Here is a 20811-nt window from a genome sequence, read left to right as displayed (position 1 = left end):
TTTGATTTAAGGTTGATTATACAGACATGCTGAGCCACAAGAAGCCACCTGATCACTTCAAAACTGTGTTATGCATGCATTAAACGCATAGGATTTTAAGGGAGGACGCATAAAACTGCTATTGTTAAATTATACCTATTTTATTAGGTTTCCCCTGGTTAGAGTACCTATAACTTTGGAAAAGTAAACTACACTTGTTCATAGACAATTGTGTGGCTGTGTTTTAAGGCCAGCTCAGTTTAACCTGTCACTGATTCCCTAACCAGCAATTCTCTGACTATAACCCTAGGGGAAATACACTGAACACAATCAAGGTTAAGGCAGAGGAATACAATGAGCAACCAATCAGGAGGAGAGGGTCTAAAGATCTGATGCCTCCGGGCAAGCAGCACCAAGCCGTGCTGGTTAGTCGCCTTTTATTGCGGATGAACACAACATACATGTTGTAAACGCTCCCTGTTGTTGGCAGCAGCCACCAGGCAGACCCAGTAGCTAAGAAGAGAGACATACATGCCCAAGAAACTCATTCTGCACAGCAGCCGACAAGACAACTGTATTCCTGTGCTGGAATGTTCTCATTCGAAGGTATTGGTTCTTTTTCATTGAGTTCCTATGTTTCTTAAGAATCGCAAAGAGCAGAAATGCTGGTGCTGGAGGAAGATTTCTCTGCTTTCTAGTAATGCTTTGTTCCTGTTCTCAGTCTGAACGCCAGCTTTAAAATGGTTAACCTCTGGAGGAGACGGTCATAAGCAGGAGAAAGGAACACTTTACATTGCTTTCACTGACTGCTGACTGTACAGACCCTTTATCAGGATGAACTCTCTGTTAAGGTTGCTATTGTTCCGAATGTAAGCTAGTTCACAGCAGGGCTTTCAATCGTAAACATTTTGCTACATTTATAACTAAAGAGACGCTGGAAAAGAATGGGAGGGGTGTGGAGAGTGGGGGTGGAAGCTACATATCTTAAGGGCTGCTGCAATTTATCTAGCTATCTAACAGCTTCAGAAAGAAAAAGAACCAAATTCCTGATCAAAGAGAGAGATAGAAAATGTTTTCAGTATGAGGATTCCTCTATGCTGAAAACACAAGTTTTATATATAAAAGAGAACATTGTGCATATTCTCATTATGCTTAATAAAGATGCCTTAATAATCATTTATTACTGACAGTTGGTGTAATTGTTTGAAAGTCATCAGCATATTAAGAGCCCTTGTCTTAGCTGCCAAGGTAATTGGAAGGATAATTTAATATGGTACAGAGTAACAAAAGACCCATGAAAAACATCCTGCATTAGGTGAGGCATGAGATTGCTGTGGAGAATTTCTTTTTTAGAGCGAGTCCCTTCTTTTGTCTCTCCTCTGCATCAATAATCTATTAGAATGAATGGATATAACAGAGGATTCCATCCTGTACCATGTGTTTAAGCTAAAAGCATTATTTATTCTATACATGAAGCAAGATTTAATTTATGTCTAGGACATTACATTGTTAGTCACATGGAAAGGTTTCATTGGGAAGCTGTTCATTATCCTCTGTGGGACATTTGAAATCAGATTGAAATATCTGTGGGTTGTAAATGGTGGCCTGAATGAGTTGAGATAAACTGTTTTTTCCAGGAGTACAAATAAAGGCAAAGAGTGCTCTGCTTCAGTTTCTAGTTTTCTCTAAAAAGCATGGCCCATTAACATTTTAAATGTTTTCACTAATTATCAGGGATAACATTTTTATATTACATCTTTGAAAGTTCCAATAAGTAATGCAGATTCTTTGTGTAGTTATTAAAAAGAAAAAGGAGGAGAAATATTAAGGCATTGATTACAGTTTCTAAATTGATTCTTTATATTCATTTATTTATTTATTATGGTCTAACCATTTATTATGGAGCTAACCACATTTGCCTCTGTCATGTAATCAATTATGCTATTATGACATCGTTTGTGATTTTCAGTTTCTCTAAATTTTTATAATATGCATAATTTTGTTTATGCAATATTACATAAGCAAGTAAAACTAATTTGTATACTAATATTTAAAATTCACTTTTCAGCTATATATAGTATAGCATATAATTCATTATAAGAAAATATTATAAAAATTAAAATTCTAAGTTTTTATTAAGATGTAAAAATCAACTATAAAATATTTTTTCATATATGTGAAGTTATTGCCTATCTATTTCCATGTTTAGAAGACATTGCTTTTGAGAAGGCAAAATTGGATGGCCATTGGGAGTCTATCAGCAACTTTGATGAATGGTAATAGGAGCATAGGAACCAGAATTATTCTGCAGAAGAATAATATCTTGTCCTCGAACTATAAGAAGTGCTCCCACAACTGAGATAATGTAAAATCTATTTTCTACTGAAGGAAAAATGGAAAAGACAAGCAAAATAAAATCTTAGAAAATAAGGTTAAAATCCATAAAGTATTTCTGGGCAGAAAAAGACAGGTTAAAGGGAAGGAATTAAAATAAAAAGAAGGGGCATTTCCCTGTGAGACACTGTAGGGATAAAATAATGGAGTCAGACTGGCCTTTGGCATCAGACACACCTGGCTTAAACCCCAGAGCTGCCCCTACCCCATGTGCAACCTGGATAGATTAGCGCTGCCTGACCCTCTTGTGAGAGTTATACAGAGTTCACACAATTATAAGTAGTTTGCATAAATACAAGAAGGGTTTAATTATAAAGATATGATAGAAAAATAGATTCCCACCCTGCTGGGCCTCCTGTGTAGAAGAGGACACAGATGACAGCGGAAGCAGTGCAGAGACCCTTCTTAGCTTCCTCATCTCTGTCCTCCGCCCCGTCCCCATTCTCTTTTTATCTCTCAAGTAATATCAAAACCTCTACCTTTTGAGAGCATGACCCTCAGTTTAAAAGCTTGAGTCCTATTTAAATGCAAATCGCCTTGGGAAGAATGCTTCAAGATGTTACTACATCTTGGTGTACTGGCAAGAGGTGAGAGCAGAGGTTGGGAGGGGAATGCTGAGTAGGAGAGAGATTAAAAAAAGAAAGAACCAACCAACCAACCAACCAAACAACAGCAACAACCACAACAATCAGGTGGTTCCAGCTAAAAGGAATGCTATTGAGAGAGGAATAGCTAATTGGAGAGTCTGGAGGCTGGGAAACCTACCCTATTGTATCAAGATAACTTAATAAATACCTACAAAGAGAATAGGTTGCCAGGAACATAAAACTAGGCTGTGGGTCCAAAATAAAGCTTTGAAAACCTAAGTAGGCAACAAACTTGTTGAGAAACATGATACATCCAGACTTTGTTTTTCTCGGTCGCCTATGCAGATATTTGCAGCAAGCAGAGACTTTTACACTCTTTGCAGGAAGAACTTTACTTACTGGCTTGAAGAGAAATACACAAGGGGAAAATGAAATGAAATCTAAGGGATAGAGCAAAATTTTTATTTTTATGGCATAATAATTTTTGCCTTGATCAATACGAGAAGCTGTGTGGAGATGGCTTGGTTGAAACCTAACTCTGGCTGTGTGCCTGCTAGACTTAGAACTAAACCAAGAACATCAGCATAGCCCTGAGCAAGAGTGAGCTTCAGATTTGTGAGGCCCTCCAAACCCTTCCCGTTCAAGGTTGCACAAGTGCACCTCCTTGTTTTTCCCATACTTGGAATGAACCTCATTTGCCTCTGTTCTTCCACTTGTCTGGGTGATCAGATCTAGAGCAGGTTGTCTGTTACTTGAGAGGATCCAGTACTTAGAGCACCACCCAGGTTGTGTGGTTATCAGGAGGGTCCCATTGCACCAGGTTCATCCCACTGGCCAGTGCCTTAAATTCTACCCTCAATCCATATGAAATGCTAGCATCTCTGGGAGAAATAACATTTTAAATAGCTACTTTAGCTTGCTCTCTCCTATCAATTTGATATTCTGCCTTCTCGCTAAGGATTTGGGGTGTGCATTTGTTTCCTTTGCCAGATTGGAGTTCTCCCCGGAAAAGGAGTGGGTTTGACTTCAAATTTACCATTGCCTAGCACAAGGCCTGCTGTGTTGTAAATATTACAGAAATGTTTGTTCAACTTACTAACCCAGTCCATTTCCCAAGAACTTCACGATGTGTGCACATTGAACTGCCAAGCCACCTAAGTTCATAACCAAAGTTGTGAAAATACAGTAGTCAAACTAAAAGTCTCAAGTTGACTTCACAAAAAAATCTGAGAATTGGGGAAATTTTTACCTTCATTTAACATCCCTCAACAGCCTCAGATATGTCCTTTGACATCCTCATGGCACTGCTGACACCAAGGGGTTGTGTTCTTGCTCAAGCAAATAGGATAAATCCACACTGATCAAGTAATAGTTCACTTTCATCAATGGAGGAGCCAAATCTAGAATGTGCAGTGTCAGGGAGAGCTGGTGAGAACAGATGCAAAGGGGCACCAAAGACATCTGCCGGCCACTGTTTTGTGTTTTGTGGGGTGACTGCTGGTGTCCAGTGAAGGACCTCCAGAATGAGGCAGGGAGATCAACCCCACACTGATCATCAGGGAACATATAGAGCCATTTTGCAGGCATTTTAAGGTCAGTCTGATTTCATCCCTCAGTTAAAAAATAAAGAGCAAAACAAAACTTGTAAGACTTTTCAAAATCTTGCATGGTCTGAGAAGGAAGTCAAGCAGATATTTTCTTAATTTGCCTGAAGTACATATGTGTTGGTCCATACCTGTTAACAACCAGGGCTATTTTTGTTTTAAGAATCCCTTCAAGTTGAGTAGTGGAAAGCAAGGAAGCTATTCTGTTGGGATGTGTGTCTTGTTTTGTTTCTGCATGATGTTTGAAAGGATCAAACATCATGGATGCTTTTATAGCAAATGAGTTTGTGAGCTTTGAGTCAATCCATCTATGATGCTGTGCTGGTTTGGATGTATTATGTCCCCCCAAAATGCCATGTGCTTTGATGCAATCTTGTGGGGGCAGACTTATCAGTTTTGATTGGGTTGGAACCTATTGATTGAGTGTTTCCATGGAGATGTGACTCAATCATCTGTGGGCAAGACCTTTGGATAATTTCCATGGAGGTGTTACCCCACCCATTGAGGGTGGGTCTTAATTAAATTACAGGAGCCATATAAAGAGCCCTATAAAGAGCCATATAAAGAGCCAACTCAGAGCAGCTGCAGCTGAGACAGACATTTTGGAGAGCAGCTTAGAGAGACATTTTGAAGACGGCCATTGAAAGCTGATGCTGACATTTTAGAGAATGCCATTTTGAAACGCAACCTGGGAGCAAGCAAACGCCAGCCACGTGCCTTCCCAGCTAACAGAGGTTTTCCAGATGCCAATGGCCTTTCTCCAGGGAAGGTATCCTATTGTTGATGGCTTACCTTGGATGCTTTATGGCCTTAAGGCTGTAACTTTGTAACCAGATAAACCCCCTTTATAAAACCCAATCCATTTCTGGTGTCTTGCAAAATGGCAACATTAGCAAACTGAAACAGATGCCATCTTTCCCTCCCTCTTTAAACTCTAGCATTGGTAGTTCTCCCTCTATTTACCAGCACATACAAAGAAAACATTTGTATGGATTCTTTATGGACATTTAGCTTCCTCTTTAGCCATCCTGGGGACTCTAGTCCATTCATCTTCTGCTCATAGGGATGTTCAAGCTCCCTCCCCCACATATCCAACATTGTGCAGTTCAGTCTACCATTTCTAAAGTGTCCCTTGAAAGCACACTCAACCTGTTCATAGAGCAAAAGCAGGCAACGTTAATAAAAACCAGACTCTCAACAAGTCAAAATGCATATTAAAAATTTTAAATATTGCTCCCAGCATGGTCCTGTACTTTTTAAGATTCCAAGCATGCATTTAAAAAAATCACTGCTGGGTCCCAAGAAAGGGCATTTATCACTGCTGGCCACACTGTGGGGCATACACCAGCGCTAGGTAAATATTTGAATTGAATAAAGAATCTCCCTGAGGTAAATTATATAAAAATTTTCCATCTGTGCATTACACAGAGCTTCTATGGCTCATTCTGTCTCCCCTTCTAGTAACTTTGGCAAAACTGTACCTAGGCCTTCCAAGCATTTATACTTTATCTACCACTAATATCTTGTTATGCATCTATTCTGGAATTGCTTCTTAATTCTCTATCTAAACTAGTTTGAGTTTTGAGGTGTGACCAATGTTATTTTTATTATCTTATTCCTGAAATATTCTTGATAGGACTGATTATCAGTTGTAGCTAGAAAATGTTTGTGCTACGTTTCTCCTCTTCTTGTCCCCCAGTCACTATCATAAGATGGTGGACCCTTGATGACTTGAATTTCATGTGATAAAATGACAGCAGGCTTCTTGAGAATGGTGATGATGTCAGTTATATTTTCAATATTTTCTCTGAATTTCACATTGGCTTGTTTAGATTCCTATAACTCTTGACTCGAAGTTCTGCTTTTGGACTCTTCATTCTTCAATCTATTCTCCACACTGGGATAAAGTAATGATTTTGAAAAGCCGATTTGATCACACTATTCCCCTGCTTAAAAAATTTCAGAGTGCCACTCCCCACCCCCTGTCAACCCACTCTAATCCCTTCCAAAGTGTGCAATAATAAAATATAAACTTTGTATTCACATGGTCCTTAGTTCAAATCCTGACTGCACTATTTTAATGGCTGACATTCTGTGCTTTGGTTTCCATGTCAATGAAATGGGATTAACATCTATCTTCCTTGTAAATTTATTTGAGTCTTAAATAGGGAAATGAATATAAAGTAACACGGGATCAGTGGCAGAGTAGACATTTAATGATTTGGAAGCAATTATTTCTGCTTCTGAATCAAGTTTAAATCCAATACTTAGCATGCATAAAAGAGGCTTTCAGGATCTGGCATCTACCACCTCAGAAGTCTGACATCCTGCTCCAACCAGGCCACTCCCTCCCCTTCGAATTCATACCTGTTCTCTAGCAATACTTGGTCTTCCCAAACTTTGTATGCTGTTCCAGTCCTCATTCTTCCATGCAGCATTTCCTCCCACCTCCTATTTCCTAGACATCTCCTGTTCCTCATTAAACACATAGCTCAAGAATCATACTCAGTATATTCTTTACATCTAATAATAGCAAATCTAGTATTTAATGATGCTTACCATGTGTCAGGTACTCTTTTAGATGAGCATTTTATACATGGATATAATTTATTACTGAAATTCCTTATTCTACTCATCACAATATATTATGTCTTCCCCACTACACTGTGAGCTACTTTAGGAAATGTGATTATCAAACCTTGAATTAATGAATGAATGAACAATGGTGTAAGAAGGTAGGAGGACTAATGTGTATTAGATGTGAAACTGTTCCTGAGATGAGCCAATTCATGTTAGGGGAGAGAATTGTAACAAAGCCCAGGATTTTAGAGAAGGTATTGTGTAAACAAATAAACAAAAACAGGAGAAAACAAGTGAGACGAGACAGAATGATCTGATGGAGGGTGGAGAAGTTCAGGTCCGTATAGTTGCTCTGATAAGAAATATAGGTGAGAACAGTGGCAAAGCTAGAGCAGGAAATTCTTTAAGGAAGAGCCTGGGATGGCATTGGGCATGGGCTTCGGCTTCCAAAGAAACTAGCTAGAGTAGCTTAGATAAAAAAAAGAGCCGGTCTCTTCAGGAATCAATAATAATGTTTTTAATCAGCACTTCCATAGAGCCAGGTCATGTCCTAAGCACATTACCTGAATTAACTCATTTAACCTTAATTTGAAAAATCTAAGAGAAAAGAGATTTTGTAATCTCCATTTCACAGATGAGACAACAGAGGTGTCACCAGTTTCACTTAAGACCATAGAACCGGAACTTGGAAAATTTGGATTTGCCTCCTCTAACACTCATACCTTTCATTACTCTTTATTCTGCCTCTGTAAGTAAACTGTGGGAGATGGCTCAGGGTAGAAAAAAAGTGAATTCCTTTGGACGAAAACATGTGACATCACTGCCAAATGTCGGAGACAGAGGAAAATGAAAAAGTTGAAAGCAAAGGAGATTGAGGAACTGGAAGAGACCAAGTCTTCCGTTCCATGCCAAATGATTGAGGATTATGAGATTTCCTTCTCTATAGACTCTATCTCTGAAGAGTCGCTTTCTGTGGTACGGGAATTACTGTGGACTCTGAAGCTTCACTGTATACATGGGTCACATTTTTTTTGGATGGGGAGTAGGGTATTAGGAGAGAAAAGGAAAGGAATTTGAGAAAACTGAAGGGGGAACAGCTACAAGTGCAAAGACCATGACATTTGGAGGCAAAAATCCTCTTTTCTACCAACCCCATCCTTCCCCCATGTGTGGGATCTTTGGGGGAGGAGTGGGAATTGGGGGAGTGACTGTGCCAACTTATGGGCCAGGGACCCCTCTGTTGGATTCCTGTCCGGGGAGAAGTGTCTGATTCTGGTACCCTAGCATAGATAGGCATAGATGCAGGATGAGTTCTGGAGTCAGGGAGCAATTCAGCAGGCCATAATTATGCGTTTTATATCTTTGAATTGAACTTGTTGTATCTGTTTGATAAAAATGAAGAGCTGACATTTTTGGCAGGTTTTATTATCTTAATTGGCCTTTTATAGTTCACATTTTAAAGATATATGCTGTAAAATGTGTGATGTTTATAAAATTAGGTTCAAGTATATACTAAGTATTGAATTAATTTCATTGATATGTTTGAAAACAATGAATGCATTATTTGCAGAGAAAATAAGGTGGGTGAGGAGATGGAAGTTTTGTTTTGTTTTGATTGTATTCCCTTTGCCCACATTTTGATTAGAACACTATCAACCAGGAGAAAATATTTTGAAATAGAACTGTGCTCAAGAAATGTCATATATTGATTTTTCTGGAATTCACATCCATATCTCTCATCACAAATTTTATGCCTGACACATTTTTCAGATTCTTTCAAGAAGCTAAACTTACAAAATATATTGGTGGATTTGTTACTCTTTTCAACCTATCCCTGCTTTTTTTCCATTCTCGCCATTGCCTTAATTCACATTCTCAATATTATTTTTTTTTTCAGCTTATAACAGCTACCTTGTAATAGAACTCTAGGCCTGCCCCTTCCAATAATCTACCTCCACACCAATGCGAGAATACTCTTTCTAAAGCACAGCTTTACACATTAGCAACTTTCTTAAACTTTTCTGTTCTCAGAATAAAGTCCAGCATCCCTCATGGATTACAAAGTCTTTCTGATCATCTCTCAGTACCTGAGCTCTCCCAGTTGCCTTGCACCCCCACTCTATGTTGCATACATTTTGAACTCCTTGTGGTTGCCAAATGCCCCATGTTTTCTCAGCACCCCGTGTCTTTCTGAATGCTGCTGCTTCAACCTGAAACATTGTCCTCTACTCTATTTACTGTCACTCCCTGGCTCCCACTGCTCATACTCTATTGACTTGGAGTAGATGTCACATCTTACAGCAAGCCCCACTGTTGTTTCCACAGCTCACACACTTACACAGCATGGATTGGGTGGGCTCATTTAGCACCATATTCATATTTCTAGCATACAGACCATGTTTTACTTATGTTTTCCTGGTTCTCAATGAATGTTAGATGGTTGAATGAATGAATGGTAAAAAAAAAAAAAAAAAAAAAAAAAAAAAGAATCCCGTATAATGAGGGTGGAAAGGAAAACTTATTTCCTATAAAAATGTAATCAATGGAACACTAAAGAGGATCCGTAGACAAAACATGGGGAGCACTGGCGTATATGACCACTCCGTTTAATGTGGTTCATAAGCTCCAAAAATTCCCAGAGCACTGTGAGTTTGTCTGGAGCATTCATGAAGCATTCTTGAAAGGGTTGAAATTAGTACCCTTTCCTTTGTGAATTGTTGGCTGTTGCATCTGAGCAATTCAGTAAGAAGATGGTTTGACACCAATATTCATGGAGATAATAAACCTGCACTTACCTGTGCCTTGGGATTAAAGGAAAAACATACTGTTTAATTATTTCTGGACACTAAACATAATATTAGTGGCATGTCAATGACTTTTGTGAAATTCACAGAATCATATTCCTTTATCCCTGCCCCCGGTTTCCAGGACATAAAGTCACTGATCTGCCTGTTTGGTGAACTCTTTTTGCATGCTGGCATTTTATTGTTAAATCTTTATATGTCTTTAAACTACATTTCAACTTTTCTGAAGTGTGAAAAGCATAAAGGAATCAGAAGAGCTGCGTCATTTGTGCACTATACACTTCAGATTCGAATTTAGACATGCCAAGTCTTCATAGTAACTAATTTGCTTTAATACACAAATTCATAGCCTGGACTAATTTGTTAGAACTAGAAAGTCATACAATCCAGATACCTTGAAATGAAACTAAATAAACTCAGTATGTAAGTATTTAAGTAGCATGGCCAATATTATACAGATATTAATAAAAGTCTCCATACAACCAAGCCAGTATCCACATAATGGCTTTTATTTTGGGACTTAATATCTCCACTTGGGGTGCCCCAGTACATTTCTTACTAGGCACTTATCTAGAATTTGCAGCAGATTTTAAAAAAGAATATAGATGGCTATGTAGCCCCCATGAGAGGGCATTTCTATGTGGAGCATGTAAAATAAAGTAATATTACAATATAAAGAGTTTTTATAAAACAATTCCTAATAAAGATGCAGAATGACAAATGCAAATGTGAAATAGCTTTGGTAGGTAATTTTCTAGAGCACAATCATTAGCTTTTATTTCCGCATTCAATATTCAATCATTCAAAATTTCAAAAGTAACATTTTGCCATATTGCTATGTCCTTGTGGGTATGTTTTTCAGAAGCATTTAAAAAATTGCAGACATCATGACACTTCACCTCTGGGTATTAGATACCCCAAGAATAAGGGCATTATTCTACATAGCCTTAATTCCAAACACTATCAAGAAAATTAATAGTTTACTAATATCACCTTATGTCTGTATCATTTTCAAATTTCCTCAATTGTCCTTTTTATTTATTTATTCTTTGTTATTGAACCAGGTTACAATTGAGACTCAAGCATTTAGTCTCTATTAATCTAGTAGATCCTCCCACTTTTTATCCACATAACACTGACATTTTGAAGAGAGCAAACCAGTTGTCTTGCAAAACGTTTCACATTGCAGATTTGTCTTATTGTTTCATTGTGATAATGTTTACCTTGTTTCTCATTCCCTGTGTTTCCTGTGAATTGGGAATTATTTCTAACAACCTGAATATACTCTTGTTTTTTGTTGTTGTTGTTTTTGGCAGGAATACATCCTAGGTAGTACTTTATATAGCATCACATTTGAAGATACAGTGTCATGATGTTAAACTTTAGTGGTGTTGCATTTGATTGTTTGGTTAAGGTGGTGATTGCCAGATATTTCCATTATAAAGAAACATTTTCCCATTTGCAGTTATTAATTAATCTGAGAGTAATTTGTTACTCTAGAATAGTCCTTTCCCCAAGTAGCTATTAGAGTTGTCTGCATTGAAATAGCCTTAAACAACCTAAATAGCTTTCCTGGAGGTATATTTTCCAAATGTGTTCAAATAGTGATTTATAAAAGAATTATTTCCACCAGACATAGCTGAGTCAGATTCCAGTCCATCAGGAGAAATGTCAGAAGTCTCCTAAAAATTCTTATTGACTTGAACTATCTACAGTTTAGATACTATCTTTCAGGTTAACTGGAATTCCTTTTTCTTTTATCCCAATTATGAAATGTCCAACTGTGCTTTCTATGATCCACAATTCTTCTGTTACACTCCCAGAAAGACTTAGAACAATTTGGAGAGCCATGACCTGTTCCCCAGGAATTCTCTGGGATATGAACCAGTTTGATTTGTAAAGGGAGACCTAAGATGAAGACATGCATTGTCTTTTGCTCTACCTGCAACTAAACTCACCAAGAGCAAGAACCATAATTCTGATTTCTTTTGAACAAATTTAGGGCTACAGGTGGAAGTTATTCTAGAAAGGAACATGGGGATGCATTGTCCTAAAGATCAGGAGTATAGAAAATGTAAGACTGTGAGGACACTGAAAAATATAGTTGCCTAAATAAAGATCATACTTGATTTGAGGACCCTGGTGTCCTAGGATCTTCTACAAATTCTCCCTTCCCACCAGCATTTCAAAGTTATATGCAAATTCGAAGGAGAAGAAAGAGTAATTGGCTTTGTCAGTATCTTGCTTAGTGTCTCTGAGTCTCATTTTTTCTTATTTGTAAAGAATTTGAAGATCATGATCTCTAAAGTTCTTTGCAGCAGGAAAATTGTGTGGGTCTATGGACCTGGAATGCATTCTGGAAGCTTTGAGGTAGGCCTGAGGAATGTGTATGATTTTTATGTATATAGAGGAAAGGAATGAGGGCAAACCAGACCATGAAAGAGCATGAGGCAAGTCAAGGAGAAAGAAGGCTAGATAGTGGAATGCCTCAAGGATAGAGAAGATGTGACTGCGCAAGAAACAGTGTTTATGAGAAAATCATGGGAAGTAATGCTGGAAAGGTATATAGGACTCATGATTCGTTCAATTTTTTGAGTGCCTATTATATGTCTAGACACAGAGGATCCAGGGAAGGATAAATAAAGACGGCCAAGGTCCCTGTTCTTATAAAGGTAATATACTGGTGGGAGAAAACATAATAAACATGCAGTCAAAGAAAGTAATCTCACAGCCCTATAATGCAACAGCTAAAGGTGTAGACTTTGGAGACAGTTAGGGTTTAAATCCCACATCTACAACCTGACCTTGATCAAGGTGTTTAACCTTTCTGGACCTCAGTTACTCATCTATAAAATGAAGATAATGACAGTACCTACCTCATTGGGTTGGTGTGTGGATTAATGACAGAAATATATGTAAAAATGTTCGAACAGTGCCTGGCGCATAATAAGACTGCAATAAATGCTAGCTATTGTAATTATACCAGTAAGTGCTGTGATAGTAATAAAGCAGAACAATGGCATGGTTTTTAACCTCAACTCTGTTGACATTTTGAGCCAGATAATTTCTAGTTGTAGGGGGCACTCTTGCGCATTGTAGGATGTTGAGTGGTATTCCTGGCCTCTGTTGGCCTCTACCCACTAGTACCCTCCCAGTCCTGACAACGAAAAATTCTCCGAACATTGCCAGGTGTCCCCAGGGAGGCAATATCTACCCCCATTTCCCAACTGACAACCACAGGGTTAGAGAATTAGTAGGCACAGCACATGGATGGGGTGATATCAAAGAGCTCTTTGAAGAGGAGATAGGAACAGAATCCTGAATGATGGAAAAGAAGCAGCCATGTAAAAATCCTGTTTTTATTGTTGTTGTTGTTGTTGTTGTTGTTGTTGTTATGGTGGGAGGTATTATAGTTGATTTTAATGCTGATGGAACTGTTCCAGTGGAGAGTAAGACATTGATGACGCTGGGAAATATCAGAAAATACTTGCATGGGAGAATTTATTCCATGCTGGAGGAGGTAAAGTATTTAGTACCCAAACAGACCATCTGACTTTGTATAGAGGGAAGGAGGGAAGGAGGGACAGCTAATTATAATGAAAAGGGAAATTCAGGTAAAGTGGTGTACTTGGGGTAGAAAATGAAGGAATTCTCATCAGGATAGTTTTATTTTCTCCATAAAATGTGAAGCAAGTTCATCAGCTGAGAATGTGTGGCCAGAGAGTGGAGGTTGAAGAGTTGAAAAAAAGAGATGAAAAAGGATCAAGTAGTCCTTGAGGAATGTGAAGAGGAGTATTTATTAAGGATTCTGATAGAATTTCCAGGCAATATTAAATACCTATTTGAAATCTACGGTTATATATTTAAGGTAAGACCCATTTGCACATTTGTGTTTTTCACTGGATATATTCATACTTCTGAGCAGACATAAAGCAGTTAAAGAATTAGGCTTAAGCAGACTGGTGTGTCATCAGGCAAGAGTTCAAAGAAAGAATTGAGGGAGTTAAGGAAGAATACAAAAAGATGATTATGCTAATGGATTATGGTCCTTTCTGGCTGAGAAGTAAAGTACCATGTCGAGAGCAATGCTGACGATGGAAAGAATTTTAGCATCAGTGCACCGGGATTCTCAGTGATATAAAAGAGTTCTTGGAGTGGAAGTACTGGAATGAGTGATTTGGAATGATAAGAGATATTTACCAGTGTGATTGCTTACAATTGCGATTTCAGAAATGGTCAAGATACTGGTAAGATTATAGAGAGCTCTGACTTTTAGAACAAGGAGTTTGAATTCATCTTGAGCAAGTTGTTTAAGACGATGGGGTTTGTGATCCGGCTTTAGAGCACTCAACTAGAATAAAAGGTTGTGTATGTGTGTGTGTGTGTATTTATATGCGTGTGAACATTTTTCTGGATGAAAGGGTCCTATGCTCCCTTAGATTATGCAAGAATATCTGACCCACTTTTCTAGAATCTAGGATGTAGGCAGTCTTTGAAAATATCTGAATAGGAGAGCATTGTGGACTTGCTATTTAGAAAAGAGAAACTGAATTTGAGGAGCAGAGAGAAGTGGAGATACTCTGAGTAAGAAGAGATAATTCTCTACTTACGCTGCACAGAAAGAATAGATGGGGGAGTTGGTTCTGCAGAACAACTCCCTCTGGGACTGGATTCCAGTGCCATCTGAGGCAACAATCTGTGCTGGCTTGGATGTATTGTGTCCCCAAAAACACCATGTTCTTTGATGCAATCTTGTAGGGGCAGACGTATTAGTGTTGATTAGGTTGGGATCCTTTGATTGAGTGTTTCCATGGAGACATGACTCAATCAACTGTGGGCAAGACCTTTGATAGGATAATTTCCATGGAGGTGTTACCCCACCCATTCAGGGTGGGTCTGAATTTAATTACTGGAGCCATATAAATGAGCTGACAAACAGAAGGAACTCAGAGCAGCTGTGAGTGACATCCTGGAGAGCAACTGAGAGAGACATTTTGGAGACAGCCATCGAAAGCAGACTTACGCTAGCCCAGAGTTTGCTTCTGAGAAGCTAAGAGAGGACAAAATGCACCCAGGGCAACATTTTGAAGAACACACAGGAACTGAGAGAGGAGCTGGAACATAACCCAGGATCAGCAGATGGCAGCCACATGCCTTCCCAGCTAAAGGAGATTTTCTGGATGCCATTGCCTTCCTTCTGTGAAGGTATACTTGTATTGATGCCTTCATTTGGACCTTTTTATGGTCTTCAGACTGTAACTTTGTAACCAAATAAACCCCCTTTATAAAAGCCAATCCTTTTCTGGTGTTTTGCATAACAGCAGCATCAGCAAACTGGAACAACCCCTCTTTCATGTCATTGTATTAATCACCTCCTCCTCCCCCATTTCTGCCTCTACTCCCCTTTTTTTCCTAAAATAAAGTAGTTGTTTATGTTTCATAGTTTTAATCAAGAATAATTTGATGAGCTCTTGAATCTGGGGGCTTTAAGAAGACTTAGCCTAAGATGTAAAGTCCTTCTAAATACATCTCTTATCAGTTGGGAGCAGAAGGACTGAATGGTAGGTACTTTCCAACAAAGGATTTAGTATGTTTGGTTTTGCCCTCCAACTTTGAGATTAAGGCATTATGGTGTAGCTGAAAAGCAAAGGGTTTGGATTCAGGCACACTGTTACGCAGCCATTTCACTTCATCCTTACACTATCCCTTTGCCCATCTGAATGTATTGTGTCCCTCAAAATGCTATTATCTTTGATGCAATGTTGTGTAGATAGATGTAATAGTGTTGATTAGATTGTGATTCTTTGATTGAGTATTTCCATGGAGATGCGACCCACCCAACTGTAGGTGATAACTCTGATTGGATAATTTCCATGGAGGTGTGGATCTGCCCATTTGGTGTGGGTCTTGATTAGTTTACTAGAGCACTATATAAACTCAGACAGAAGAAGCGAGCTTGCTACAGCCAAGAGGGACACTTTGAAGAACTCACAGGAGCTGAGAGAGGAGCTGCAGATGACAGACACTTTGAAGACAGCTGTTGAAAGCAGACTTTTGCTCCGGAGAAGCTAAGAGAGGAAGAACATCCCAAGAGCAACTGAGAGAGACATTTTGGAGGAGCTGCAGCTTACAGAGACATTTTGGAGAATACAAACCAGGAGCAAGCAGACGCCTGGAGAGGCAAGTCCTGGGAGAAAGCCATTTTGGAAACCAGAACTCTAGAGCAGATGCCAGCCATGCACCTTCCCAGCTAACAGAGGTTTTCCGGATGCCATTGGCCATCCACCAGTGAAGGTACCCAATTGTTGATACCTTACCTTGGACACTCTATGGCCTTAAGAATGCAACTGTGTAACCAAATAAACCCCTTTTATAAAAGCCAGTCCATTTCTGGTATTTTGCAATAAGGCAGCATTAGCAAACTGGAACAATCCCTGTTAAGAAATTGTATTGACCCCACCATGAATGAGTAAACAGAAGTTTAGAGAATTTACCTTGTCTAAGATCAGAGAGCTAGTAAATTGTAGAGCTTGATATACTTGCTTAAAAGTTTAAGAAGCACCTTCATTTAATTCCTTTTTTTTATTATTCATGTTATTGTCATTTAATTCTTTTAAAGTACTCACTCTTACACTATTGCAAGACTAGTGAGTTTTCCTTAAAATTGAATTAAAGTAGCAAGCATACCCTAAACTTCGTGATATTAAAATCAATCAAATACTGTGCTAAAATACAATAACTTATCATTCAAGGAGACAATTCTGAGTGTATTTTAAATGAGATTTAGAAACAAAATTATCATACAGTGGAATCTTTGAAAAATACTGTTTTATTACTCTCTAAGAAGTTGAATTTACTTTTTAAACCATTCTGCTTAGACATTCCTAAGGAATTTCTACCTGTAGTAAAATTGATAACCAGGTACTGTGCTGTGCTACTAGCAGTGGAGAGCAGAAGATGGGTAACCAAAGAGAGGAAAGAAGGTCTTTGCATAGTCCAGGACGGGGAGACCAAGAAAAATCTGCTGTAAATTGCATATCTGTTATCCAGGATGACCATATTTTCTGACACCAAAATTAGGACATGTGACCTGACAAAAAAGGTGGAATATTGAAAATTAGGGCTATCATAGAAATCTGGGATTTGAGTTTATCATACTATTATCAGTGGTGAGAATGGGGCAGACTTGGAGGATTCAGGCTTAAGATTTAGGTCAGGTTTCAGGAAACTGATTTAAAATATTAATTTCTGGATTACGACCTTGTGAACATTTAATTCTCTGCCTTGAAAGCCTACCACCACCACCACCCCCTACTAAATATCCCCTTTCTGAGTTCCCACACCTGTTGGATATACATTTAGCGGCTTTGTCATATTGTTTAATTGCCAGCTTAAATGCCCAGTGCCCAAGCTGAACTATATAGTCTTTGTAGGCCCGACACCTGGTAAAGTGATCATTCTCTGTAGGCCCTCAATAAATGTTTGTTGAAGCATGGAAGATGGAGATGGAGCTAACCAGAGCCAGAATAAACTCCTTTCATTTGTGCTTTTCCTTTTAAGCCTTCGTGCTTGCTTCTTTGGGTGCATCTAAATCTGGGACTGAAATTTGAATTGCAGATGCCTCTTCACTGAAAATTTACTTGTGCACTACTATTTAATTTTCAGAGATAACCTATGCCTCTTTTCCATATTCTTCCATAATGCTTTGCATTAATTACTAATTATATCTCAATTTGATTATTGGTGTTTATGGAAAATAAAATACGTTTTCCATCTACATACCTATTGCAAAAATAGCACATCTCACTAGTTTTTAACTGAATAGTTTCAAATTGATGATGATTAACCTATCAATAACCTAGCATGTCTAAAGAACAAGTTCTTGGGGTACTGGCAGTAGCTACTCAGAGGTAAAAATGCTGCTCCTTTTTTTGTGGGGCTTGCATTGCATTGATTATTGATTGTGTTAATATAGGTAGATCATTTGGGAGAGTGTCAGCACATAATGAGCACCATTTAAGGGTAAGCTATTATTATTTTGTTGTCTCTGCCTTCCAAGGAGCATGTGAGAATAATGCAAAAATCAGGGGATCTCTTAAACACATAATCTTCCATTGCGACAAATGGTATTTAAGCAAAAAATAATAAATGGAAAAATTTGAATTGATAGTAGAGACTCAGGCCCTGTGTGGTGGGGCAGAGGCACCCAGAAATAGTAAATACTTTGGATTAAACCCCCTGTGACTTGAAGACCAGAATAGCTTCTGGGTTATTGTATTTGGCTTGGGTCTTATTATATGATCCATTGGGCAACTAGCACATGGCCTATTGATTTGTGAGTATGGATGGTGGCTTTGGGGGGGCTTTTCTTGAGACTGGGAGAAAGAGCAAGAGTAGTCTTTAGGTTTTGGTTTATTTTCATATCATTAACTGTTTAATCTGAGATAGACAGATGTAACATCTCATGTACATAGAGGGTCCTGCCAAAACATTAAAAATGCAAATGATTCAAAAGTGGTTGACTGTAACAAGCTAAATGAAAGAGTCACGATCAGGTTCCTTCTACGTAGAGCATCCAGGGATGCATGTAGGGGGCCATAAAACAACTTTCAGGATAAATGACCTAGTTTTGAGTATCTGGTTGGAATTCAATATTACCAACTCCCTTGTTCTCTCGAAAAAAAAAAAAAAATGTTTTTTACTATGTAAAATCTGGCACTGCTATGTGGAAAGGTGAAAGTTTTCTAAATTAAAGTATGTTGGATACCTTCATTCTAGAAGGGTATCCTTGTTTGACTTTACCACTGTGCTACAGATCCTTGATGGCAAGGTTGGTGCCTTCTTCACATCTTTATCCTTAAGAGCCTATGGAAGTCAAATCACGATGAGTGATACTGTAAACCATTTCTGGAATAAATAAATGAATGAAGGCAGGAAAGGCCTGTTGTCCTCTAGATCCTCATTCAAATAGTTTTTGCACTGTTATATTATCCAATGAGGGCATGAGGGAAAATGAACAAGGGTTAAGAGAACAGTCAACAAAATTTCCAACTAGAGAGGGAGCCTCAAATGGAACCTACCAAGCAAAGTTTGAGGATGTGTCTTCCCTAATTATTTTTTTTTTCCCTATGGGAGGAAAAATGCTTTGAGGAGGAGACTTGATTTAGAACAAAGTAAGAATCTCTGGAAAGCATGCTGCCTAGCAGGCCAAAGGAGCAAGAGTTAAGAGCCAGTCGCAGGTTAAATTTTATATCTAAGCTTTACAGTCCTTTTAAGAAGTACCCTCATTTCAGGTGGCCTCCTTTCCACTTTAATACTACTCTTGCCCACAGAGATTGTTCCATCATTGGCCTCCTTTAATGGCTACTGCTAAACACCACAGTTCACAGGAATTCTATTATAATCCTGTTGAGGTGCTGTGATTTGAAAGGAGACATGAGATCACTGGGTGGATGGTGCTCTCACCAGCACATGAAAATATAATCCTCCGTGTGCACTGTTCCACCTTTGTACACTGCTGGTGCTAGTGATTCAGACCTTCCTTGAGGAAACTGGTCATTATTAGTCACAGTGGTGTTTCATCAACTTTGCCTCTCTGAAAGGCTAAAAATATTCATCACAGCATTGAGTGCATGGGATCTACGTATTTCCTCCATGTTGTAATTATAAAAAATACTTTATTAGCGGAGAAAGACTTTTCAGAAGAAGCAGTTTGAACCAGATGGCTTCGGATGAACTCTGCTTCTCTCTTGGGTGTCGGATAGTTGATTCGAGAGCATTGAAAATATCATAGACAAATAATCGGCAAAGTGATCCTTTAAACATCTGCATTTATAGTGGGTGATAAAAGCTCGGAGAAGCTTTTTATTAGCTTATTAAAAAAAAAAACCATTGAATGCTCCCTTGTATGTTACTCATTGCTCGCTTCTCTCTTGTGGATTTCAGAGGATGTCATAGAAAAAGATCATGGCTGAGGCCAGAAGGTACCTCAGGGTCAGGCCAGGTTCTGACTGCAGCGGTTTACACAGATGTGGGTGTCAGGTGCTTGCCAATGAAGGCAGCCCTGCAATGCAGTGACATGACATTCAGGTGATTCTCTGTTCTCGTCACATTTTCTAATAAAAAATTGGCTCTGGTGAAAGAGAAAAAGGCCATGAGGTTGGCTGAAATCCTTAATAGGGAGGTGTTGATTTAGTATAGATTTATAGATCTATTTTTAGCCAAGCTAGTATTTAATATGTGGGTTGTGTTTTTTTGTTTTGTTTTGTTTTGTTTTTGTTTGTTTTTTGTTTTTTTAATGGCAGCAGTAGTCACTGGCCAAAGAACATGTCATCATCCTTGCCATGCAAAATAAGAGGTTCACAGAATCACAGCTATTCCTACTTACTGGCAAGTGACAATCGAAACTAAGAACTCTAGGTGTGCTATGTTATTAAAAGAAAACTTAAGGCCCTACACCATGCTCTCTAATGTCCTCTGCAAGATACCCCCAGTTCTCAGGAGATCAATCCCCTGCCCCCTCTTATATCCATTGACTCTGCCTCCCTCAGACACATGCCTCGTCATTCCCTAAACAGAGTTACTTCTAAGTAGTCTCCTTTCTTCATGATTTTGGGTCCCCATCCATCTTCTGGTTTACTAAAGTGTTTGCTTGCTAGTTTTTGTTTTTTTTAAAATATAAAGTTAGTTTTCTCCCTAAGCAGCACTCCTCATATAAGAATTTTTTTCACCAACTTTTGCTTCCTTCAAACTCTGAACTCTTCTAAACTAAATGCCAGACCATTTATTTACACATTATTGCTATTTTTCGTTCCTTCTTTTCTTTCTTCACTTTCTCCATTCCTTCCTTCTTCCCTCTCTCCT

General features: G+C 38.5%; 1 protein-coding gene across 1 annotated transcript in view; it reads left to right on the top strand.

Moving 5' to 3' along the window:
• Positions 1–490: 490 nt before the first annotated feature.
• Positions 491–20811, top strand: part of SORBS2 (sorbin and SH3 domain containing 2) — a 346937-nt gene continuing 326616 nt past the window's right edge. Inside the window, exon 1 of the mRNA XM_037831147.1 lies at positions 491–585. The gene's annotated coding sequence lies outside the window, so the exon portion shown is untranslated. The remainder of the gene's footprint in view (positions 586–20811) is intronic.

This window comes from Choloepus didactylus, chromosome 3 (assembly GCF_015220235.1).
Source record: "Choloepus didactylus isolate mChoDid1 chromosome 3, mChoDid1.pri, whole genome shotgun sequence".
Taxonomy (NCBI): domain Eukaryota; kingdom Metazoa; phylum Chordata; class Mammalia; order Pilosa; family Megalonychidae; genus Choloepus; species Choloepus didactylus.
Note: the sequence above shows the minus strand (reverse complement) of the source record. Positions and strands in the feature narration are given on the sequence as shown.